This window comes from Gopherus flavomarginatus, chromosome 7 (assembly GCF_025201925.1).
Source record: "Gopherus flavomarginatus isolate rGopFla2 chromosome 7, rGopFla2.mat.asm, whole genome shotgun sequence".
Classification (NCBI taxonomy): domain Eukaryota; kingdom Metazoa; phylum Chordata; order Testudines; family Testudinidae; genus Gopherus; species Gopherus flavomarginatus.
This window is the reverse complement of record NC_066623.1, coordinates 59,511,996-59,537,889: the sequence shown is the minus strand read 5'-3', so window position 1 is coordinate 59,537,889 and position 25,894 is coordinate 59,511,996. Positions and strand designations below refer to the sequence as shown.

Below are 25,894 nucleotides of genomic sequence, written 5' to 3'. Positions count from 1 at the left end.
ACAAATTCCATTACAGATATACACTAGGTCATAAGTGTGGAAATAAGTACTTAACCGTCATTACTAACTGACACTAGCTGACCTTGGTCTGATTGGTTTTTGTTTAGTCCAGAAACATACAGACTACACTAGGAATTGGTTGGTCTTTGCTCACAAAAGTGGCTATTGGTTATAGAACTGATGACTTTTTCTTTAAAAGAGCAGGAAAATTAATGTAATAACCTACATCCATGTGACATATGAAGGTAGCAGAATTCAGTACTTAGAAATCAGGAAATGTAAAAATTAAGGGTGAGTGCACAGCCATAACTCGCTCTTTGCATTATAATGCGTTCCTTAATTATATTGATCCTAGTTTATTTTAGGGCTTGTCTACAGAGGAAATTGAGCAGAATAGCTCCACTAGTGGGCACTTTGAGTGCACTAATTATTCCGGAATAAAGTGACTTTTATTCCAGAACAGTGTCCACATGGGGAGCTATTCTGAAACTGTTATTTTGGTCAGTTTCCTTGTGTAGACATGCCCCAAGATACACACTTAAGTCACTGGTTGTAGATAAAATTGTACTACTTGAGAAACAGGATGTGATCACGATTCAAGACTGTATTGTATCTGTGTGTGTCCAATAGAGCAGAGGTAAAGTTGTGCTCAACTCTTTTTTTTCATTTTCGGATATTTGAGTGTGTAACTGTGCAATCCTAATGTTGCGTTAACATAACCCTTTCTGTATAATAACTTGAATTGTAAATCTGCCATACTTCTAGGATGAATATACCTGGCAAATCTTCTATCATTGCCTTGTGTTCCTGTATATAAAAGAGTATTTTTCTACAAGGGATAGTTTCATTCTGTTTCTAATATTGCTCAGAATATCAGTGAAAGATGCCCTAGGTCTTTTCTCCCTGTGGTGATGATGTGTAGCTTGTCTTGTTAAAAATGCTGTTCACAGATAGGTAATAAAGAAGCAAGTAAAATGTTCAGTTCTGAGAAAAACCATTTATATTCCTAGTTTTTAGTTTCTGCCTTGATGGAAATATCACTGAAGGTTCAGTAGTCAGATCTTTTGTAAGAGATCACGGCTTTTATTCTTCCTTCACATGCTTCTCCACATCTCTGCCAGAACTGTGAGACTCCTCCTGTCACTGCTACCCCTTTAATTGGATAGAGGCATGGATAAAGGATGATGACAAATACTATTTCTCCTCCCTATTCCACCAGTATGGAATGCTGAGTATGCTGCTTCGGTAGTGTTTCAGGTTCTTCCCAGTTTAGCATCAGGAAATCAGTACTGAGATAGAGCCTAGGTCTCTTCTATGGCATTTCAGAGCGCTGCCGCTAGCCAGCTTGATGGCGTAAAATCACACCTGTTAATGTTATCATTTGCAGCAGGTAAAAAATCAGCCATTCCCTTTGAGTTTTGTCTATCTTGCGGTAGCACTCATGCATGGAATTTTTTGCTTTGAAAGACTTCTTAGATTAGCCAGCAAGAGCAATGTGGCAAGCATACCTCCTGCCTCTCTCTCCCAATACAATGTTGGGGCAGTACGCTTCAGACGGACCACGGGGCTTGCTTGATTAGCAAAAAGAAAAGCTTTTTTTCTAGCTACCCTGTCATAGCCCTTGCCACCTTCCTTTAACAGACAGGAGCTTCCTCTTTTCTGTCAATTTGGATGCTAACGTGCTTTTGAGTCAGAGGGCTTCCAGATACCAGGACACAAAGTAGCTATTCCGTTGTAATACTTTCTTGCACGTACTTATTGAAAAAATTCTTTTCAAATGGAGACAATACAAACATAATAAATGGCAGAGAAGGTTCATCTCCCTCATGACTCAGTCCTTCTCAAATAACATTATTATTGACTGGCCTATTGGTTGCCAAAAAGGAAAATCAATTTTAGTAGAAGTAGTTGCCTGGCCGCAGATCGTGGTACTAACGCAGCACAGACAGAGTGATTTTATCAACTATCTGAAGACTAATTTCCACTATTAGCCAGAAATGAAGGAGAAATTATGGATATGTCAAAAATTGCCTGGTATTTTTTCTGTTCTGTTTCCCACTTGTATTGCATGGCTCTAAAAATGTTTTTGTGACTTTCTTTTTTTCACCTCACCCCCTATCTTTAGATTGTATAATAGTGAGGTGCATATGCTGCTTGCAGTTCAAACCCTGTAGCAGCCCATATACATATAGGTGACACCAATGTAGATTTTAGCATTAAGGGATGCATTTCTTCCCCTAACTCCTCACTGACTGTAGTGTGCCTTATCTTCCCATGCACTTGAGGACATCAAAGAAGTTTGGAGGAGATTGGTTTGTACACCTTGAACCTTCAGACTAGGGGTCAGAGACACTATGGCTGTGTGTCTACACTAGGATTCTGTGAGAATATCCAGCTGTTGACCACACCAGTGTAGCACCATCAGTGGGGAGTGCTACTATAGATACTACATCAGAAGTCTAACCACTGTGGCATTTAACCCTACAAGTCCAAGTGACACAGTGGTAAAAATGTCTGAGCCTTGTTTATACTCTTGCTCGTACCGTTGCTATCTGGTGTAGATTTCCCAAAAAGCATAGTGTAGACAAGACAGAAAGTTCACTTGACTATGATTGTCAGCTATTATGAGGGTCTGCAACTGTGCCTGCAGCCTTCAGCAGGAGAAAGAGGTTTTTAATACTGCAGCGTTTACCAGTATCATGGCAGGATGGTGCAAATGATTGAAGAAGCTAAGGGTGGGGGAAAGGGAAAGCTAAGAGTAGGCATGCCAGTACCAATAATGAGAGCAACCTTTACCTGTAAAATTATTATCCAAGACAGCTTCTTTCTTCTCCCCTCCTCCTCTCTTTGTACCGCTCAAGTAAGCTCTGATGAGCAGCTCTCAGAAGGCTCTGCAGGCTTATATTCCTGCACTCTTGACATTGTTGCCAATGGGTGTGAAATCCATTAGCCAAAAGAAAGGAAAGATCTGCTTAGTGACAGAGGGTAGCTTTCAACATTAAAGCATTGACTTGGTGCCAGTCACACAGTTATTAGAAGTGGCAGAGCTCCATGCCTCTCCTGCAGATCTCTGTGGAATGTAGGTTGGCAGCAGGTTGAATGCTAAGTGGTCACCACTCAGCAGATGCTGTTTTTAACTACTGGGAGAAAAATCCCTTGCAGCAGAACCATTTATAAAATGTTTACAGGTTTCTGCTAGAACTTCAAATTTCACTCAGCGATTCACCTTAGTTCATTCTTCAGCTTCTGAATATGCCTTGAGCAGCATCTACTGATTGTTTGGGTAGAGAGCTCTTCCTTCCAAAAGTGCTGGATTTTGATGCATTATTTTTCTGCATCTCACAGCTTGCCGTGTACGATTCATCTTTCCAATGCTCCATTTTTGTCACCGGAATCACTGTCTCACTGCTGAATGCAGCAGCACTGTTGGCAGCATTGAGATTCAGGCAGCATGTGTGTGGTGGGCAGCATCACTGCAAAGCAAAAGCAGTTGCACACAAGAAAGAAGCTGTGTTTTTTAAATTGTTTTAGTGAGATTTTATGTGTCCACATTCTTCTCTCTCCCCCACACAGCATATAATTGCCAGTAAATCCAGGAATAATTTTTGAAGACTCGCAATAGTCTGGGAGTCTCTAGGCCCCCTGCTGCTAGAACATTGTATGCACCTTCTAGGGAATTTTAGGCTATTTTAAAGTTGAGTAACTTAGTGATCAGGAACTCAACAGGTTTGAAGTTCAGATAAATTTCAAGAAGTTTGGATGTTTATGAAGCCCCACTCCAAATAACACCTCTTATAGACTCCCCCCTGCCCTTAGCTGCCTTTTGGAGCGGAAGAGAAGCAGGAAAGTCGAATGACCTACCATCCTTTCCTGGTGGTTTGAGGCAGGATTGCAGGCTTATTTCTCTACCTTCAAATAATCTAGGCCTAAAGTTTGACTGGTGTCAAAATAGCTTTATTCTCTAGATTTTGATTTTTTTTCTTTCTCAAGCCATCCTGCCACACAGAAATCTCTCTTGCAACCCCATCCTTTCTCCCACCCCAATAGTTCTTATTTATCTAAGAGCTAAGAAAAAAACATTTTTGGCCCTCTTTGCTGCCTCTGTGCACTCCATTGCCAGAGCAGTGCTTACAGAATCTGAAATTAGGATTTTAAAATCAACGAGCTAGGAAAGCCAGTTAATTGCAAGCGTTGTTAGGAATGCTAGTGAAAGTGAGAAGCAGTTTTGTCCAGAGGAATGAATGCAGGGCACGGAGAGGAGCTAGAGGTCCTCCCTTCTGCTGCCCTTTCTGCCACTGACTTGCTGTGTGACCTCTAACAGGTTATTTCATGTTTCTTTTCTGATTTCCCCCTCAGATAACACCGCCCACTTCCTATGATTGGTGTGAGGATTGATTAGTGATTGTGCAATGCTTCATGATAAAGATTCAGTGGTTCCTTTTGAGGCATGTCCCCTAACTGAGTGTGGTGCAGGAAGAGCCTCCAGTGGGAGCTCCATGTGGTATAATGTCTCAGGAATGCCAGTGCCTCTTGTAAAATCAGGAAGTGCAATATGCTATATACATTCCTGTGCCTGGGCAGCACTGTTGTCCTGGTGTCAAATGGTTCCAGGGCCTTGATTTTGCCCCTTCCCTGCCTCTCTCCATCCACTGAAGCCAGGATTGATTTTAGCCTTGTACAAGGTGTAAGTACCATCGTTGCACCTAGCTTGAGTGTGGTGCAGTGCAGACAGAGGAGGAGACTTCTTGTGCCTTCTTCCCCTTTACATGCCCAGGCAGAAAAAGAAAACGTTACCCTGAGGGCTCTACTTTGCACAGTGAAGGCATCGCGCGTAGGGCATATAAATCCAAGATTAAAGCGTTGACCTGGACAGGGCAAATGGAACCCAATCCTCTGTTAATGAGAGCTTCTGCACAGCTGCCATGTTACTGCTGCCTAGTAGCAGAAGGACCAAAGAGGAGACATGTAGCTAAGTAGCTCATTAGCATGCCTATTATGTTTAAGCTCCTGTCTTCTCAGTTATGCCTGTCTCCCTTTTTTCTTTTTTTTTTTTTTTTTTGCACACTTATGAGTAAGGCAGTGGTATGTAGGGCTTGAGACTTAATGCTCAGTGCAGCGAACTGTGCCCAGAGCTTAACCTTACATGCACCCATGCATAGCCTCTGCATGCACTTGTGCTGGAGCCCAACCACCTCCCCCCGCCCCCCCCCCCACGACCCCAGTGGCGTTGAAACAGTTTGTATAGTGGGGGTGCTAAGAGCCATTGGACCCAACTGTAAACCCTGTGTGTGATGGGAACCACTTCAAGCCTGGAGGAGGTGCTACATCCCCAGCACCCTTAGTTCCAGCCTGCCTGCCCTACCCCGCAAGGAATTTCAGGATTAAGGCCTTAAAGCTCTATCTACCATCTAGGTATTTATTCTTCTTAATAAATGCCTTAAAAAAATGAAGCCAGAATCTCTGGGCATTGCATACTTTGTATTTGTTTGTGCTTTGAAATATTTTAATGTGCTTTATCTCAATGTGGTGAAAGATTTCAACATCCTTTGCTCCCATCCCCCACTCTCCCTCAGTTTCAGGGTCACCTGAAAAACCATGTGGCTAATGTGTTAAATCACTTGTCTAATTTGTGAAGTCATTGTCCAAAATCCTTTAAACCTCATTCAGGTGTTCCCAGCTTAGGGAAAGTCAGGTGTGAAAACACAGATTGCTGCTGGCAGCTGAGCCTTTTTTCCAGTTGAGCGCATAGTCATAGACACAGCCTGCAGCCGCAAATTGTTTCCTTAATCCCAGGCTGTGCCTTGCAGGGCTAGAGGAATTGCCTTTGCTGAACATCCCAACTGTCTCTCTACTTAGGAGGGGCAGTCCCTAAAACACTGATCATTTTTGCACGCAGCCGCTCCAAAAAGCTCTCCCTCTCAGAAGAATTTCAGTGAAGCTAAAATGTTTCGCTGTCTCCAGAAAGGCACCTGTTTTATAGGTTTCCACTTTGGACAGGATGATTTTACTACCCAAACGTGGCCTCTCATTCATGTCTGATTGACTCTTCTCTCTTAAGTATTTGAATCAAAGAAGTATGTCATAATTCAAGAATCTGAACTGAGAACATACTGTACGCATCCCTTGATTCATTTTACGTATGACTTTGATCTTTTTTTCATTCAAGTAATTTTTGTCTACCACTTTAAATGGAGGCGAAATTCCTTTTCCATGCTTGTTGGTTTTCTTCTATATACAGTACAGATCCGTTCACACGTGACCCGGTAGCGCCATGCCTCCCAGTGCTACCTATTTAGACTCATTAACATGTGGTACAGAAACTTGCTATGTAGCGCTACAGATTTGCTCCACTAACTCACTGACACAGAAATTGACAGGAAGTGCGGAGCGGAAATGTGTTGTAAGTCTTTATCAATATCGGTAAAGACTTATCACGCACGCTTAGTCATTGTCACGCTAAAGAGCTATATAATATTTACAGTAGTACTGTAGTTATATTATAATACAGTGTATATATACTACATTAGAAAATTTTAACCGTAGGGCTAATATAATGGCAGAGGGCAAGCGTCAGTGTTCACACACTGTAGAAGAAGAGCTAGCTGCAATAGATCAAGTAAATAGCGGAGAAACCCAGGCCAAAGTTTCAAAAGATACTGGGATTACCAAATCTACTTTCCGAGGATGGCTAAAAAAACTAATCTAAACTGAATGGCTTTGTACAAAATATCGATTCTGCCGCGGGGGTTAAGTGAAGGTGTGTGCCCTATTCAGCAAAACCCACAATAGACAAAGCCATGCACACGTGGTTTGCTCAGGAAAGGCTGAAAGGAATGCCGCTAAGTGGGCCAATTCTTCAAGCCCAAGTGATAACATTTGGAAATTTAACGGGGGATGAATCATTCCAAGACAGCAAGGTGGGTTTATAAGTCGTTTTAAAAAGCTTCATGGCATAGCGCAGGTATTGATTTAGGCAGAAAGCTGATGAATTGACCGCGAACATGTTTCCCGCCAAGTTAAAATCTAGTTTACAAAATGAAGACTGCCACGAAGAACAACTTTATAATTGTGTTGAAACAGCTTTATTTGCAAAACTGCTACCTGATAAGACTTTAGCGTTTAATTACGAGACACAGAAAACAACTGGATTTAAAAAGATCGTGTGACTCTTCTTTTTTGTAGTAATAAGATGGGCAGCCATAAGCTTACCCCTCTTCTCATTGGCTGTTTTCATAACCCTCGCTGCTTTAATCACCTCAGTAGAGCCAATCTGCCAGTAATGTATGCTAACAGCAAAAATACTTAGATGCCGAGACGCATTTTCAACGACTGGTTCCACAACAGCTTTGTTCCAGCTGTTTGTAAGCGTCTGCGGTCGAAGAAACTCGAAGACACAGCACTTTTGCTGCTTGACAATTGTCCAGCCCATCCTCCAGCCAAATCACTGGTATCGAGAGATGGAAAAATTCGAGTGCTATACCTACCATTCAGCACAACATCAAAAATTCAATATTTAGACCAGGGCATTATTCAGAATTTTAAAAACAATTATCAACAGGAGCTGATTTCAGCGATTGTGTCATACACGTCTTCAGGCATTTTCGAATTCCTGAAACAGTTAAACATGAAGGAAATTACTTATTTAGTTAAAAAAGCTTGGGATGGAGTTAAACAAAAATCCATTGAAAACTGCTGGATGAAGGCTCTCGGTGATGCCGTTTCTGTCAAAGATGGCTTAGACTTGGAAAACTCCAGCAGTGGTACTGGTTCAGAGCCGACTTTGAAGGATTTTTGGAAGAAGACATCCTACAAACATGCATGCAGACAAAAGAGGATAAAGGTAAACTTCTGTTTCAAATGATATAAGATTTTAGTTTGGATATGTTGCCAGAAATCATTACCGAGTGGCTGGAGATGAATGAAGATTGCCCGACTTCAGAATTTCTGCCCGAGAAAGAAATATTAACGGGCTGCGAGGCTACGTCGGACTGCAGAAGTGATGGCGAGAATTCTAATAATGCAGGCCTTATATGACAATGACAATGACGACAAGGATGTCGTTGAAAAGGTCAAAATTTTGCCCACAGAAGCCCTTAGTGCTGTAGAAGCTGTTGTAAGATTTATGGAGGAGCAAAATATTGAAATCATTCATTTGCGGCGAATGACAGACTTCATAAGAGAGGAAAAAAAGGGGAGCATGAAAGAGCAGAAAATAACGGCATTTTTTTCTTAAGTGAATCATAGACACTTTTCAGCATGGCCCTCTTAACCCGCGGTTCGTTAACACGCGGTTGTGATGGCTTGACTCCCAACATCCACGCATAAACGGGTCTGTGCTCTGTGTGTGTGTGTGTGTGTGTGTGTGTGTGTGTGTGTGTGTGTGTGTGTGTATGTATATATATATACATACACTAGCAGTGATCTTATTAAAAAAAAATTATATATATATATATATATATATATATATATATATATATATATATATATATATATAATTTTTTTTTAATAAGATCACTGCTAGTCATGATTACTTGGTTATTGGCTCATAAGTGAAGCTAAGGGTGAATTGAGTATGACAGAAGTAGTAATACATGGAATTGGTGTATGGCTTTACCAGGGGCCCTGCATTGTGAAACACCAGGCCCTCAACTACCGAAGAAGTAAGTACTTCAGGGTGCTCCCTGTAGAAGATTAGAATCTTATCCTGTGATAGATAAATCTTGAAGCTAACAGCTCATAGACTCATAGACTCTAGGACTGGAAGGGACCTCGAGAGGTCATCGAGTCCAGTCCCCTGCCCTCATGGCAGGACCAAATACTATCTAGACCATCCCTAATAGACATTTATCTAACCTACTCTTAAATATCTCCAGAGATGGAGATTCCACAACTTCCCTAGGCAATCTATTCCAGTGTTTAACTACCCTGAAAGTTAGGAACTTTTTCCTAATGTCCAACCTAAATCTCCCTTGCTGCAGTTTAAGCCCATTGCTTCTTGTTTTATCACTGGAGGCTAAGGTGAACAAGTGTTCTCCCGCCTCCTGATGACACCCTTTTAGATACCTGAAAACTGCTATCATGTCCCCTCTCAGTCTTCTCTTTTCCAAACTAAACAAACCCAATTCCTTCAGCCTTCCTTCATAGGTCATGTTCTCAAGACCTTTAATCATTCTTGTTGCTCTTCTCTGGACCCTCTCCAATTTCTCCACATCTTTCTTGAAATGCGGTGCCCAGAACTGGACACAATACTCCAGTTGAGGCCTAACCAGCGCAGAGTAAAGCGGAAGAATGACTTCTCGTGTCTTGTTTACAACACACCTGTTAATGCATCCCAGAATCACGTTTGCTTTTTTTGCAACAGTATAGCTGAGGAAATTTATTATCCCAAGATAGTTTCCTACAGAAATGTGACTATCGTCCTCTCACGACAGGGCTTTGATTGGTTGTTATAAACCAAATTGTATTGAATATCTGGTGTTAGTTGAGATTGTGATGGGGAGATTGTCAGAAGCTATGGCAGTCATGTTTATTTTGGGGCTATCGATTTGGAGAGCTGAAGGCCAGTCAGAGCATCGAAATGTTCATAATTGTGCTGTTGTTGAAAAATAAATGAACTACCATTATGCAAATCAACTAGCTTTCCTCCTCCTCCCAGCCTATCAGAGTCCAAGGAACTGCATAATTGATAAATAAATGTGTACTTATGGATCAGTAACTCTGTAGCATGTCTGTGATCTGACTGCTTGAGACAATTCCATTTCAGGATAATCCTGTGTAACCTGACTACTTGAAGCATGTAATTGCTTTTATATGGAAAGAGATGTAATAACGATAATGTAGCTAACAGGTCTTGACCCATGTGGTTCAAAACTTCCACTAGCCAATCAAATTCCTCTGGTCTTCAGCCCATTTTAGGAGCGTTCTGCAGGCATTTTTGCAGATGTCAGAAAATGTACTGATTGATATATGCTTTCTCTCCTGGGTTAGATGTTACCTTCTTGGAGACATTCAGTTTTGTCCCCCAGCCAATTAACTGCATGAAAAGTCTATATTGGATGCTTTATAATAATAATTCATGGCTACAGACAAGGCTGCCCTATCCCCTTTCCATCTCCCTCCCTGTCTATAGTATATACTCTCTCAGTACTCTTAGGTTATTAAATACTTAATGACTATTTCATTATTGCTAACTACGTTGTGATGAGTTACAGTAGTAAAACTTTGGAACAGCAATAGAAAAGGGGTGCTATAAAGTGTCTCTCTGATTCCTTTATAGGAAGGGCAAATTTTGGGAGCTGAAGTAATAGGGGATAAAACTCAATTAATGAAGTGAAGTAAAAAGAAGTAAATGAGGTAATCAAACTCAGAGAAATTGGTATTGGCAGGTTCTGAATGATGCTCCGAGATGAGCAATCTTTCAAAATCCTTCCTTGTAAGTTGCTGCCGTCTCTTTATTTATTATTAAAATAACATGATCCATGAGGCGCTCGGGGTGAGTCCCGGCCTAGCTAATTCTAATTAATCCAGTCAGGGAGAGCAGCAGGGTAAGTGGAGCAGTCTATCGGATTGAAATTCATAACTTAATTGAGGTCAAAGTCCTGGGCTGAGAGAACAAAAGTCTTTCGCTAGGACCAAGCAGATCAATAGCAATAAATATCTGGCTTGGATACAAGTAGCTTATAGTGACAGATTATCTGACACTGGCCAGAGGTCTTGGTCTTGTTAAGGGCAGAGTCCTGAGGCATGTACAGTATACCAAGACTCTAGCTGATGTTCCTTCCGAGCCCCAAAGAGCTCAGAAGGGAGACCAGTGAAATATCTGAAGGGCTCTTGAGAGCCATGGTAGAGTGCAGCTTATAAAAACTCCAAGCAGCTCCGACTGAAATGGCGCAGAGTTGGTTTCAGTTTCTTGAGATATGGGTCTCCCTTTAAGTAGGGCAAGGGCTTGTGGCACATTAGCGCTGACTGAGGTCAGAAGAATTTGCTACAGCTTACAGGAACTTGGAGCTAAATCATTAGCATGTCCAAAGAAGGATCTTTAGGATCATGGGGAATTGAGCACATAGATTGATGGCCTTTATGCCACATCTGTATTTATTATATATAGTATTTATATAGGGAAGAAAGAAGAAGGTTGGAGAAGTAGAGTGTAAATAATCATTAAGATACTTTTATAAGCAGTATTATACAGTCCTGAGAAACAGATACAGTGATTCCCATACCCTTCAGAATAGCAATCACAGATTTCAGTGTGACTCTGAAACTGTTGATACACCCTCATGTTAAAAAAAAATTACTACAGTATTCTACAGTAATGGCCACTTGTCACAGCTGTACTGTAGATCTGTGTTTTGGACAGTTACTTTAAGGGCAGACCATGACATTGACTGCATTGATATTTAAAGCAGCGTGTAAAGCCATGCTAAGCTGAAACATGAAGGATTGAAGTACAGACACAGGTTTGTCCTAGAAAATTATACTGAGAGAGCTGCAGCAGTAATATTCACCCTTTTTGTTTATTTTTAGTTTTTAAGTGGATTTAGTGGTAATAGATAGGGCCAGATTTGACAGCCTTGGGGACTGATGTCTTCTATGTACTGGACAGGTATTGCATTTGGTCAGCAATCTGCATTTCCCCTGACGCTGTCCAGCCAATGTGTCTCAACACTATTCAGAAGGTGCCATTGTAGGGATTAGAGAGTAGGTCAGACTCCTTGTCCGTTGAATCGGATTCAGATTTAGTACGAATCTGACTTGACAAACCAGTACAAATACCAGATATTTAATTGGCTGTTACTCCCTCCAATTACCTTGACCCTGACTCCAGAGAACACATACTATTTTGTGCCACAGGATCCTTGCTTCAGCCAGTGCACAAGCTGGACAGCATGCAGTGAATGAGGCAGCTGTTCAGTATTAATTTTTATCCTCCTTGTGCAGTGTGTAGCTTCCTGCTTCATTCACTGCATAATATCCGGCTGCCTCATTCTGAGGTCAGTGAGTCCAGCCTCTGGACTACCGCCTTGCTCATTGTGCATCCCTCCCTGACTCACTCTCTAGCCTACTCACCGAGTGACACAAGGCCTGTGGCAATTAAAGACTTTGTTGAAATGCATGTTAAAGGGGGCAGAATTAAACCTTAACTTTTGGCTTTTCCTGATGTTTTGAGCACTTCATATTCCAACAGTCACCGTTTTTATTAATAGCATTTCCTATTTAAAGAGAGATGGTCAAACAAAACTTCTACCATGTGGAACCAGTTGCTACATAGCTATAGAACTCCTTGTCCTACCTACACGTGCCCTGAACCAATAGAACATGGTGAAATCATATTCAGAAATAAGAAATTCCTCTTTCCTTACACACTGACATTTGTGCAGAGTCAACAAAAGGTTGTGGGAAGGTGGGGAATGAAAAAATATTGTAAAACTAGTGCTTGGCTGAAGTACATTTTGAAAAAAAAATTATCTTGACCACATCTAAAAAGATACTCAGTGCACCATGGAAAGGCACATCTATGACCCAGGGTGTCCTTGCTAAATTTCAAAATTTTACTACCTCCTGTAGAGGCCCCAGAACTGTTCACTGGGCTCAATGGGGTTACTGCAGATTTCCACTGATGTAACTAAGAAAAGAATCTTTCTTGCCATTTCTAGAGTTGTGCTGACTACACCTGTTATACTGGTGCACAGTAAAAGTAAAAAATAACAAAACAAGGCCCTGATCATATAAACCCTCTACATACAGAACTCCTACTGATTTAAGAGAAGATAGTACTCTTGTGACTGAGTTGAGAGCCAGGAGATCTGGCTTCTGTTCTTAGCATTGTTGCAGGCCCTTTTCATGACTTCAGACAAGTCACTTAAGTTTTTTGTCTCAATTCCTCATCTGTAAAATGGAGAGAGAGATAATCCTCCCCTACCTTTCAGGAGTTCTTGTAAGGTGCTGAGATGCTGTAGTGATCAGCACCATAAAAAACATTGTAAGTGAAATTAAACAAATAATAACTGTATTACATGCACAGAAGACTTGCAGCATCGTACTCCAAGTCATGCAAATTTCCACGCCACTCAGAATGCACCAAAAGAGGGAAGAGACTAAAGGATCCAATCCAGCTCCACGTAAAGTCACTAGGAGCGGGAGTAGGCAAAGAAATATTTGTTAGGGAAATATTAAAGAACTATTGTAAGGGAAAGAAATATTTCTTTCCAACCTTCTAGAAGTACATAAGAGTACAAAGTAGTTAAGAAGATCTCTTTAGCTATTGGCTTTGTTAGCCTCAACCATCTGACTTTGGTGCATCTGTCACATACCCTGAAAGTCAGTTTGCAGGATACAGAAAATCCTGAATTTTATGTTTGAGAATATATCTAAAATGTGTTGCGACTTACTGTGGTGCATTGCAATATTGCTATGACAGTGTTATTTTTTTTCTCTGCAAATAATGTTTTAGAAATGGCAACCCTAAATGTGACGCTGTAGCAAATGTTTCAGATTTCCCTTCCTGAAGAGTGCATTACTAAAGTCTAATACAAGAGAAATTAGATGTGCACCTCTTAAATTAAGGTTGTACATTATGGGCAAATTCTGATACCCTAGCACAGCCCAGGTAGTCAAGATGTGCACTAGTAAGTTCTTTGGCTGCAACCAAAGAAAGGGTTCAGATTGTTTTTGCCCACTTGAGACCATAATGCCCATTTAGACATGTCCTGTTACTGTTGACAAATCACTTGATGACTTTTTTGTTCCTTTTGCTTAATTATAACATAATTGTGAAAGCTGTAGCATGCGTCATTTTCACTTTTCATGTCAGTTTGTTGCTAGAGATATGCTTTCTGATATATTTCTCATGCCTTCTGACACATTAACTGTTTTTCATAGCAAAAGAAGTCTCCTATTTTCTGGTTTGCAATAGTGTGCTAAACACCATGCTGGGGGGAGTGTGTTGAAGGGGAATCATTACTCATTTGATCACCAGAACAGTGGGGGAATCTGTTAGAGGTTAAAAGTATAGTAAAGAGGGAAGAGTTCACATGTGAGGGAGCCTCTATTCCTTCCCTCCTCCCATCATGTACATATAGAGAGTGTCTACAGTTCAGCTAAACACCAGTGGCTGACCCATGTCAGCTGACTCAGGCTTTCAGGGCTCAGGCTTGTGGGGCTGTAGAATTGCAGATGTTCAGACCTGGCCCAGACTTTGGGACCCTCTCCTCGTGGGAGCCCAGAGTTCAGGCTCCAGCCTGAGCCCAAACATCTACACTGCAGTTTTACAGCCACTTCGCCCGAGCCCTGTGAGCCCAAGTCAGTTGACACAGGCCAGCCACAGGTGTTGAACTGCAGTGTACGCATACCCGTAGAGTTCACATCTTAGATGTGACTGGTATCTCTTAACAGCCGTAATACACGCAAGAGTTTTCTTGGTACTTACCCAAGTTGTAGTGAGTGAGTCAGCCCTGGCTCTAGTTAAGAACAAAAAACTACTTTAATGAAGTAATATAGGTAAGGCCTCACTTGTCACAAATTATTTAGTCACAATAAATGTTTCTTGACATTTGTCACAGCCAAACCTGGAGTAGTTTGGCCCAACTGGATAGGTGTAATAATAAGCTTGCCTATGACACAGATGGAATAAATCTTGGTCATTGGTCACTGCTGCATCTTTTAAAAAAAAAAAAACTTAATTGGAAAGAGGACCCTCACTTGAATGGACTGAAAGGCAAATGATTTAAACATCTGTGATGAGGTAGTAAAAAGCTATGATCTCATGTGAAGCTGTGTGGAGATGCTCTGGAATCCAAAAACTCTACAGGAATGGACTTGTTTGGCGTTAGTCTTTTGCAAAAGTGAATTATTAATTAAATAAAAACAAGCTTGAGAATATTGTGGTTTACTTTCAGTTAGATGCAGTTGCTTTTCCATCACTCCACTTTATTTCTTTGTGATTTCTCATTCCTGACATCATGCTGGTAGACCATTTCCAAGGGCCACTTTCAAGCAGTACATTTTTTTTCCTCCTAAAATTGTTAAAAGCTGCTATTGTGATATCTTGCCAAGTGCAGAAGGGATGTTTTAGGTGGTGCAAGTTACGTATTAGTAAAAGTCTAAAATAGTATAATTTACATGGAGGGAGACTGGAAGAATGTGTAACTTTGCGTGTGTGGGACTGCTTTAACTTATACTTTCTTAAGCCCTCTGGTTGCCTTTTTTCCCCACTCCACCTGTCTATTCTAGCCCCTTGACATGTAAATGACACCCATTTAGATTCTTTCACCTCCACTTACTTATGCATGTGTAAGTTACACCATTTTACACATCATCTCTGAATTTGGCCCAAAATATCTACCACACTGTCACTGAGAAATCATTGTGGTTAATGCTGACCAATGCAATATTTTGGTTTGTCTGCTGCAAAAAAACGAGGACAAGATGGAAACGATCAAATTCAGTGAGGACACAAATATTTTCAGGCTTCTGAAAGTTTTACTAAAAATTAAACGTTCACTGAGAAGAATGTGATGCTTCTCTCTCCTTAGGTACATGTATGGTGTTCCTATTGACTGCAAGGTAGGCGAAATAATATCTTTCATTGGACCAGCTTCTGCTGGTGGAAGGGACAAGCTTTTGAGCATCACAGAGCTCTTCTTCAGGTCTGGAGAAAGTAACCAAAGTGTAGGCATCCCCCTGGATAGGTAGACCAAACAGAGGGGTGGAGAGGGTGAGAATAAGAAATAGCAAAACAGAGATTAAAAGAAAAGTGGAATTCTAGGCTTGCCTAACCTCTAACCAGACTACAGTAATTTGTAAGGATCGTACAGAGAAAAGGTTTAATGAGGGATTTAAGAGGATAGACATCATGAATGTTGATGGGGATATACACATGAATCTTCCATTTACATCAGTGGGAGTTTTACGTGTGTATCTGAGGGCCAAATGTATCCCTCTTTGTGATCAGTAAAAAGAAAACTGCAAGTGTTGATATTAATCAAGCTCACTGAGATATGAATTCAGTGATGGGGAAGAAATGGGAGATTTTTCATAGAGGAAAAGAGATTAAAAAGTTGGCTCATTTGCATAGGAATATATCACAGCTGTACCAAGAATAAAAAAAAGTTTTCTGTTGGGATGGGGGTGGCCTCATAACACAGACATTGGGCTTCATAATTATTTTTAATTTGAAAATTCTAATAGTGGCACAGCATTTCTGGAAGGATGTAATTTTCAGTCTTTGTTCCCTGTTACTGCTCCTATGGCTGGACCAGATGTAGGAGAGAAAGAAAGGAAAACAATGGGCACTTCTCTGGAAGGAGAAAGTGTTATAATAGAAGAAACATCCCAGAATGCCTGATCTTGGATGTCAAGTATCAGAGGGCTAGCCATGTTAGTCTGGATCTGTAAAAGCAGCAAAGAATCCTATGGCACCTTATAGACTAACAGACGTTTTGGAGCATGAGCTTTCGTGGGTGAATGTGTGACGAACTGGAAAAGTTCTTAATGTTTTCTCTGAATACTGTGTTGGTGCCTCAGTGTCCCCATGGCAGTTCTTAAGTATCTGGCAGAGCAAAGGGCCAGTGCATCTAAATGCCTGACACTCTGTCTCCTAGCAACTGATGGCCTGGGCCCCTCCTCTGCAAAGGTGCCAGCTGAAGGTGTTGGAGACAAAGGGATCAGGTGACCTCCTGGCCCGGGAAAGGGGCTGAGGAGAGAGGAGGGGCTGGGAGGGGTTGTTAGTCTGGAGCTGGCTGGGGTCAAGGGTGGAGGGCAGACCTGGGGGTCTGGCTCTCTGCCCCGCAGAATGGACCCAGCCGAGGGGTCCGGTTCGCTGTATCTACAAGCTCTGTTTTAGACCCTGTTCCTGTCATCAAATAAACCTCTGTGTTACTGGCTGGCTGAGAGTCACGTCTAACTGCAAAGTGGGGGTGCAGGACCCGGTGGCTTCCCCAGGACCCCGCTGGGGTGGACTCGCTGTGGGAAGCGCACGGAGGGGCAGAGGATGCTGAATGCTCCAAGGAGAGACCCAGGAGGTGAAGCTGTGTGAGCTTCTTGCCCTAAACAAGTCTGCTCCACGGGAGAGGAGGCTCCCCAAAGTCCTGACTGGCTTGGTGGGGAGCAGTTCCAGAGCATCGCCTGGTGACTCCGTGACAACTGGTGGCAGCGGCGGGATGTACTGCACCCCGTGAATGGCGCTGCTTGCAGTAAGTGACTGGGGAGCAGTAAAACAAAGGAGGGATAATAAGGACCAGGCGTGCTAAAGGCTCAGAGAGGGACGGTTTCAGGGGGCAGTTAACCTCTGGGAGTGTGTGACCAGCGAGAAGGACTGTTGGAGTAACAGGGTCCCCCTGAGGACTGCAGCCAGCAGTCTCAGCCCTCGTCCAGACTAACCCGCGGCATCGGCGGGTTAAAATCGATTGCTCGGGGATCGATATATCGCGTCTAGTCTGGACGCGGTGTATCGATCCCCGAGCGCGCTTACATCGATTCCGGAACTCCATCAATCCGAACGGAGTTCCGGAATCGACGCGGAGAGCCGCGGACATCGATGCCGCGCCGTCCAGACTGGTGAGTACCTCGATTTTAGAAATTCGACTTCAGCTACGTTATTCACGTAGCTGAAGTTGCGTATCTAAAATCGATTTTAATTCCTAGTCTGGACGTGGCCTTAGGGGCGGAGGAGCTTGCCGCTCGACCCTGGGAGAGAGAAGGATTTTTGCAGTAGCAGGGTTCCCCGGGGAATTGCAGGAGCAGTCCCAGGGGCGGAGGAGTCTGCAGCTCGACCCTGGCAAAGAGGTAGTGATCACGAGAAGGGCTGGCACACCAGGGGTTCTTCCTGGAAACCATGGGGGAGCCAAGAGCACACAGGCCTGTGAGTCCAGAGCCACTTGGGAATGGTGAAGTGATGGCCTATCACCATCTCCTTGAAAAGGACATTGTGATCCTGTGCACAAAGAGAGGGTTACGCATGGGGAAATTCACCAAGGCACAGTTAATCGTGCAGTTGGAGGAGAAGGACCGCTCTGAGGAGCAGATTCCTGGCCCAAATGGGGCTACAAAAGGATCTGAGAGCAGCTGGAGCATCAGCCAGGCATCCCCGGAAGTCTGGTCCCCAATCAGACGAGGGTCTTCACGATTGGGTTCCCCATCAGAAGATTGGAGACGGATGGGATGGGAGCAGAGCCGAAGAGAGCGAGAGGACCATGAGAGAGAGCAAGAGCCCGAGAAAAAGCTGCAGGAGAAGCAGCAGCAGCGTGGACTGGTGATGGTGGAGCAGAAAGACATAGGGGGCTGCCCAAGGGTTAGTGGGGAAACACGCCTGCGGGGGCGAGATCCTGGGACAGAGAGAACTGTGGTGGTGCAGCCCCAGATGCTGAGGGACTGTGGGACCTGGGTGAAGTTCCCTGGGGTGAAGCCCCTTGCCCTGCCTATGGCCCAGATCCCTGTGCAGACACAGGAGGGGTTGGGCTGGCTGGTCGTTGGGGTTCTCCAGGATATCGGCTGGGAGGCCCTGTTGGGGGGTGACTGTCTCCCCATGGGACAGGATCCAGGCCCCGCTCCTGTAACGGCTGAGGGTTTGAATTCAAATCCAGGGAACCAATTGGCTAGGATGGAAATGGTCAGTGAAAATGCAAATGACCTGGCTGGCAGGGGGAAGGGGCTGCAGGGCTCAGGATACCTGCCTACCTGTAACCAGCCCCCTGGAGCTGAGTGGGAGGGAGAGATGCTCCCCGCCCCCCTGCACACCGGAGAGGGGGCTCACGCTGGCTCTGATGCTGTGACCAGAGCAAAGAGCTCGCTGCCTGGCCCCACTGGGACAGCAAGGGCAGTGCTGAGCACAGGGGAAGCTAAGACCCCAGCTGAGTGGGGGGACACCCGGGCAGGGCAGGTCAGCTGCCAAACAGGTTTGCCTGGTCCAGACGTGCTGCTGGGAAGTAATTACACAGCAGGGAGGGAGCTACCAGGGACAGGGCTCAGGGGGGCTGTGACTCCAGGCCCAGCCAGCAAGAGGGAGCAGGTCCCACTCCCTGCCCCAGCTGTTAAATCCCAGACCGAGCTGCAGAGGGATCCCTCCTTGGAGAAGCTGAGGAAACTTGCTGGCCACAGCGCTGCAAACCCCCTTGGGGAAGGCTGCAAGAACAGAGTCCTGCAGGAGAAGGGATTCCTGTACCGGAAATGGGCTCCCCAAGGGGAAGTAGAACTGGGGGGAATCGGGAGGCAGCTGGTGGTGCCCCAGGAATCCACAGGGTTCTTCCCGTTCAAGCTGCTGGATGGGAGAAAAGTGAGGGGACCCCTGGACCTAAAGAGGGAAGATTGGATGGAGAAGGGGGAAAACCCCCTGGGGGATCTCTTCCCTGAGGTGGGGGACAATCTCCCCATCAGGTGTTTCCCATTCAGAGTCACTGGGAAAGCAGCCCAAAACCTGGAGAGAGAGGTCAGGAACATGCTGGCTTTAAATGGGATCCAGCCGTTTTACAGCCCATGGGCCTCACCCGTGGGGCTGATCCCCATGGGAGACAGGATGATCTGGTTTTGTGGGGGCTATCGGAAGCTTAAAGCCATCACAGTGTCCAATGCCGACCCCATGCCTAGGCCTGGGAAAATTCTAAACAAGCAAAGCGCAATGGAGAACTTGGCCCTGGCAAACACTAATAACATGTGCATCTCTAGCCAAACCTGGAAGAAACAGGTGTCCCAGGTAAAAAGGGGGCTGGGCTGCCTCAAGGAGGTGGGACTAACGGTAAAAGCTAAAAAGTGCAAGGGGGAACGGCAAAAGTGTTGTGTCTGGGCCACAAAGTGGGAAGCGGCTTCCCAAGCCCAGAGCTGGCCAAGGCCAAGATGGGGGCTCTTAACCAAGAGAGCCTAAATTGCAGCCCAAAGTGCTGGAAAAAGACCCCGTCCCAGTTTAAACCCCAGGGGTATTGGGGTAGCAAAAGGGTTCAAGCCGCATAAACCTTCCCACATGCGGCCTGCAAGTGCCACCAAGCACACTCGACCTAAGGAAGGGCGTAAGACTGAACTGTCCTGGTGTAACTCAGACCAAGGGATGGGAGAGATGCTGGGGCATCCATGGGAACGTTGGTGGGTTCGAACTTCCCCAGGTCACTGGCTGGAGTGACCTCGCTCAGTTCGGTCTCGAAGGGGGGAGAGATGTGACGAACTGGAAAAGTTCTTAATGTTTTCTCTGAATACTGTGTTGGTGCCTCAGTGTCCCCATGGCAGTTCTTAAGTATCTGGCAGAGCAAAGGGCCAGTGCATCTAAATGCCTGACACTCTGTCTCCTAGCAACTAATGGCCTGGGCCCCTCCTCTGCAAAGGTGCCAGCTGAAGGTGTTGGAGACAAAGGGATCAGGTGACCTCCTGGCCCGGGAAAGGGGCTGAGGAGAGAGGAGGGGCTGGGAGGGGTTGTTAGTCTGGAGCTGGCTGGGGTCAAGGGTGGAGGGCAGACCTGGGGGTCTGGCTCTCTGCCCCGCAGAATGGACCCAGCCGAGGGGTCCGGTTCGCTGTATCTACAAGCTCTGTTTTAGACCCTGTTCCTGTCATCAAATAAACCTCTGTGTTACTGGCTGGCTGAGAGTCACGTCTAACTGCAAAGTGGGGGTGCAGGACCCGGTGGCTTCCCCAGGACCCCGCTGGGGTGGACTCGCTGTGGGAAGCGCACGGAGGGGCAGAGGATGCTGAATGCTCCAAGGAGAGACCCAGGAGGTGAAGCTGTGTGAGCTTCTTGCCCTAAACAAGTCTGCTCCACGGGAGAGAAGGCTCCCCAAAGTCCTGACTGGCTTGGTGGGGAGCAGTTCCAGAGCATCGCCTGGTGACTCCGTGACAGAATGCATCTGAGGAAGTGGGTATTCACCCACGAAAGCTCATGCTCCAAAACGTCTGTTAGTCTATAAGGTGCCACAGGATTCTTTGCTGATCTTGGATGCTGCACTATGGAATGTCATCTCTTGCCTGAACATATCCATTTCAAAAAGGATGCTGTGGATGACTTTTTAAGTGTACTTCAGTCGTGTTCTCTCAGTTTCTAAGGTTGGGGAATTGTCAGTCTAGGCTTGCCAAAACTTATCCATCTTGTATGACCCAAACACACATTAGGTTTGTTTAGTTTGGAAAAGAGAAGACTGAGAGGGGACATGATAGCAGTTTTCAGGTATCTAAAAGGGTGTCATCAGGAGGATGGAGAAAACTTGTTCACCTTAGCCTCCAATGATAGAGCAAGAAGCAATGGGCTTAAACTGCAGCAAGGGAGATTTAGGTTGGACATTAGGAAAAAGTTCCTAACTGTCAGGGTAGTTAAACACTGGAATAGATTGCCTAGGGAAGTTGTGGAATCTCCATCTCTGGAGATATTTAAGAGTAGGTTAGATAAATGTCTATTGGGGATGGTCTAGACAGTATTTGGTCCTGCCATGAGGGCAGGGGACTGGACTCGATGACCTCTCGAGGTCCCTTCCAGTCCTAGAGTCTGAGTCTATGAGTTTCCAAAGTAACGCCTCCCATATGATCAAAATCATATATATACACGTTGCTCTACGCTTTCTGCTTTGCTTGTATCTTCCATTTAATATCATTCTAGATAGTTTTTGACTTTTAATTTGTGGCTGGTATGGCGTTTCATTGGGTTAGTAGTGCATCGTAAACTCTCCAGTTCCTGCAGCTGAATTTGGAGTTGCTATACCTCCATTGTTGGTTCCAGCTGATAAGAGAGTACATATACAAACAACCATTTTGTGTGTATGTGTTATTTTTTAGCAACATTCTCTCAAACATAGGCAGATTGGCAGCTCTGCAGTTCAGTTAGCATGATTTCTTTCCAATGTCTTTAGGCAGGAAGAATTGTTATCTTTTTCTGAGAAGGGGCAAAAACTGGAACAAAGGGAAATAGGAGTAGTTATGCCCCATTGACCAGAGAGAGGCTTTCAGAAGAATGGGTTATATTTATTATCACACCTCCTTCTGTCCTTAGCAATATGAAAACTTCATTGTTGTGTCAACAAATGTCTGTCCTGGTCTAAAAATACCCTATATAGGACTTGTGTGGTTATCATCATCTTTGTGGTTGCTGGGCTTTCTATTGTGCTATCCATTAGTTTCCATTTTGTTGAAATCCATCTTCTCTTCCTGAAATATGCCAACCAACTGTAACTTCAGTTTCTTCTAGATGTCCTTCATAACTACCTTGGTGAGCTCTTTCCCGCTTTGTTTTCCCTTGTTTGCAATTCTAAACGTATGTTTTCTGAAGCTTCACTGTCTGGCTTTTAACTGTTGCTCCACCATCATAATGAGCACCTCTTTTTCTGCTTCCCAAATCCTTGTGGCTAATAGTACAGAAATATCTCTTCTTTTAAGCAGTAAGGTAGCTTGCTCTCCATCATATTGACTCCACTGGTAACTGCTAGAAAAGAGAAGAGGGTAAAGCAGTAAATGTTTGACCTTTGACATTGGGGTGCTCTGTGTGCTGTAGAAAATTTCTCCGCAATGGATTACATCAAGGTTCAAAATGCTTTAAAGAGACATCCGTTAAATGTGTCTCCTTTGTGATAGCCAACAAGTGGCTCCTTTAGGCATCTAGAGGTCCCCAGGGGTTCATGTTATTAATATCTGAGTTATGACAAGGTGCCTATGCTGATGCTTATTTTTTTCAGGCAGCATGATTAATTTTTCTTCCCTTTCTTAATATCTCTGAGCTAGATGTCTCTGAATATCCTCATAGGAATGTTTTGCTGCTCTTACCCATTCTCCACCTCCACCCCATTCACTCTTCAACTAGTTGGTTTAATAACTTCAGAGATGTTTTTCAGTTCCACCAAAGGTAAAACTTTGAAAGGATCCTTAGGTGATGGCCTGGACATGTATGATTCTGCCCCAGCAAAGTTCCTGAGCAGGTTTGAGAGCTTAGTGCCAGGTATTCTGTCAATAATGTTTTGTATTTATTATTACATCTTTCTTTCCATTTACTGTACAAACTGTACCCATACACCACCACTGAAATGCAGCTATTTCTGGGGTATAGGCTGGCACGGGTGGATAACTGACACAAACTATGCTGCACAGTTGGGCAAGGAGATAAGGTTTTGGCAGCGGCAAACCCTTAGCCTTATGAAAAATGGCATGGAGTCTCTATGAGTTTGGTTTTTTTATTATTAAAGGCCTCAACATGTTGAACTTACTAAAATAGAGGCTGCTTCTGCAAATCAAATCTTGAATATTCAGCTGCATTGGGTTTAATTTCACTAGCTTGGAAGGCTGAAGATCAGAACCATCCATGACAAAATTGAATGTCTGGTTCCAAGGAGTCCACATAGAATCATAGCAGATTAGAGTTGGAAGAGACCTCAGGAGGTCATCTAGTCCAACCCCCTGTTCAAAGCAGGACCAACCCCAACTAAATCATCCCAGCCAGGGCTTTGTCAAGCCAGGCCTTAAAAACTTCTAAGGATGGAGATTCCACCACCTCCTTAGGTAACCCATTCCAGAGCTGCTTCACCCTCCTAGAGAAATCATTTTTCCTAGTATCTAACCTAGACCTCCCTCACATGTTCCAGCCTGTTGCCTAGATCACTCTTCTGCTTACTCCAGTGAATAGAATAGATTTATTCTCAGAGTTGTAAAGAATTACTTCTCTATTCCTCTTCAGCCATTTTTATCCTTATTACTCTCTGCTTGATTTCAAGGGATTTTGGGTTGAGGTAACTCTACCAAAAAACCAAGAAGCACAGTAATTGCTGAGAAGGATGATTAAAATGAGGGTAGTGACTTCTATATATGTTTTTTTTTTTTTTTTAAAGATGGAGGTCTTAATTCGATAAGCTTAGACTCTAGATCTCCCTAATTTTTTAAGGGGAAGATTTCTATCTATTATATTCAGCTCTGTTTATGTGTAATGCAACAATGATATATGACATAGTATTAACCCTGTTGCAACAAATTTCTCAGTGCAAATACATTTGTACACAGGAGAATCCAGGCCTCTTATTCTGACTGAATTAATTACTCTCTTTTATGAGAATAGTAAACTATTAAGAATACTGAAGGGATTTTACTGAACTTTCTCCCCATAATATTTATATTAAATTGACACTACTTTAGATATGTATTAATCAACAGTGAACAACAGGCAGCCCTTTAGCCCACAGTACAGTGAGAATTAAGTTAAAATTACACTGAGATCAGGAAACAGCCGGTGTCACTTTATTGGTACATCTAACTGAATTATATGACATGGTCAAAGAATTGTGACCCAGTAAAGTAAATTGCTCCATCCTAATACTTCCCTATCTTCATTCTTTCACAGTAATGTAGACTGTGGGATTGTTGACTTGCTGCACTGTTTTAGAAATGGCTAACAAGAAAAGGGACAGATTCAGCTCTGTGCACGCTTTGCCATTCAGCAAAATGTTTTTGAGTGTCACAGCTGCACTAACTATGTTGTGATCTTTGTTGCCATTAAGCTGATTATGCCTGCACAAGGACTCATCCAACTAATCCTGCAATATTGCAACTAGTAGCTTTACATTTTAACACAGTTTAAAGAACAAAAAGAAAATTCAGGCAGTTCAACTTTATTGGACTCTGAAAATGGATCAAGCTATCACAGGAGTCCACTTTTTTTGAATGTTTGGTTAATGCAGGAAGCTAGAATGTATTAGTGGACTCAATGCATTAATGGACTTATGCTTGGAGAGATCTCTTGATCCATTAGTGCTTTACAATGTTTGGAATAATTTAGGATAGTCTGGTTTTAGGCTACTTACCTCCCTGTGTTGAAGGTGATATGCTATAGTTGTATTTTTGGCACCATGTAATGTTTTTTGTTCTGCTTGTGTAGGCATATCCTATAGGCAGCAGCTCTGCATCTGGAAATGATTCCACTCAGAGAGAGTTAGTAGTGAGATAACTTTATTTGTGTTATGTTGTAGATTCTAAAAAAAAGAACTGTACCACAAGTTAGAATAAAGCATTTCTTCTGAACTCTAAATGCCTATACATTCAGTTAAACAAATCTTGTAGGACAATCTCTTGGGGATTCTCAATAATATTACAATTAGTGTCTAACAGTAGACAAGAAATAAAAAAAGAAAAAGGGCAAATGAAGGAGAATATTCGAAAGACATAATAGAACATATTGGACACAGTTCTTGTAAATATGACTAAAAGCCCTGGAGAGTAATTTTACAACATGGGTACTGAATCTAGGGGTCTTGACCACTTTGCCCTTCCCATATTGCTAAATGAGAAGAGGATCCTTGCTGGATTGGTGAGGGGGCCCAGTATGGAAAAGCTTGAAAACCCCACTGACTTGCATAGAAAAAAACCTGCATGTTCTCCTACAGGTCTGGGCATAGGATTGGGAAATCACTCTCCTGAGTTCTAATCCCAGTGATTTGCTCTCTGTATAACCTGGGGTAAATCGCTTAACCTTTCTGCCTCAGTTTCTGTATCTAACATGGGAATAATATACTTATATCAAAGGGTATTATCTGGATTACTAAATCAATAGTTCTAAAGCACTGCTGTGTATAAGTGCTAAGTAACATTAATAAATGTCTTTGAGCCTTGCACAGGACATTGAAGGACATCTGCGTATCTGCTGCATAAATTGATAGGTTCTTTTCTGAGACTTGTGGGCCAGAGGTGGACAGAAAAGGAAATATTGGGTTTTTTGAGGGGGTTATCAAAGAACTGCCTATACCACACTCCAGTAAAAAGCTCTTTAATACAACTTTTCCACTTAACATGCTCCCCATTGCCTACAGTCAGCAATGAGATTAAATTCTGTGCTACCACAGAGGACGTTGCATGATTAAAAACCTCTTTTAGAAATTAATATGTTTCATAGCTCTGTAGCACCGTTCCTCTTAACAGAGAAGGATATTTTTTCCTGAGCACTCAAAGTGTGAAAAAC

At 43.4% G+C, this 25,894-nt stretch overlaps 1 protein-coding gene across 7 annotated transcripts in view; it reads left to right on the top strand.

The window, feature by feature from the left end:
• Positions 1 to 25,894, top strand: part of ACBD6 (acyl-CoA binding domain containing 6) — a 157,521-nt gene that overhangs the window by 85,444 nt on the left and 46,183 nt on the right. The gene's annotated exons all lie outside the window — the stretch shown is intronic.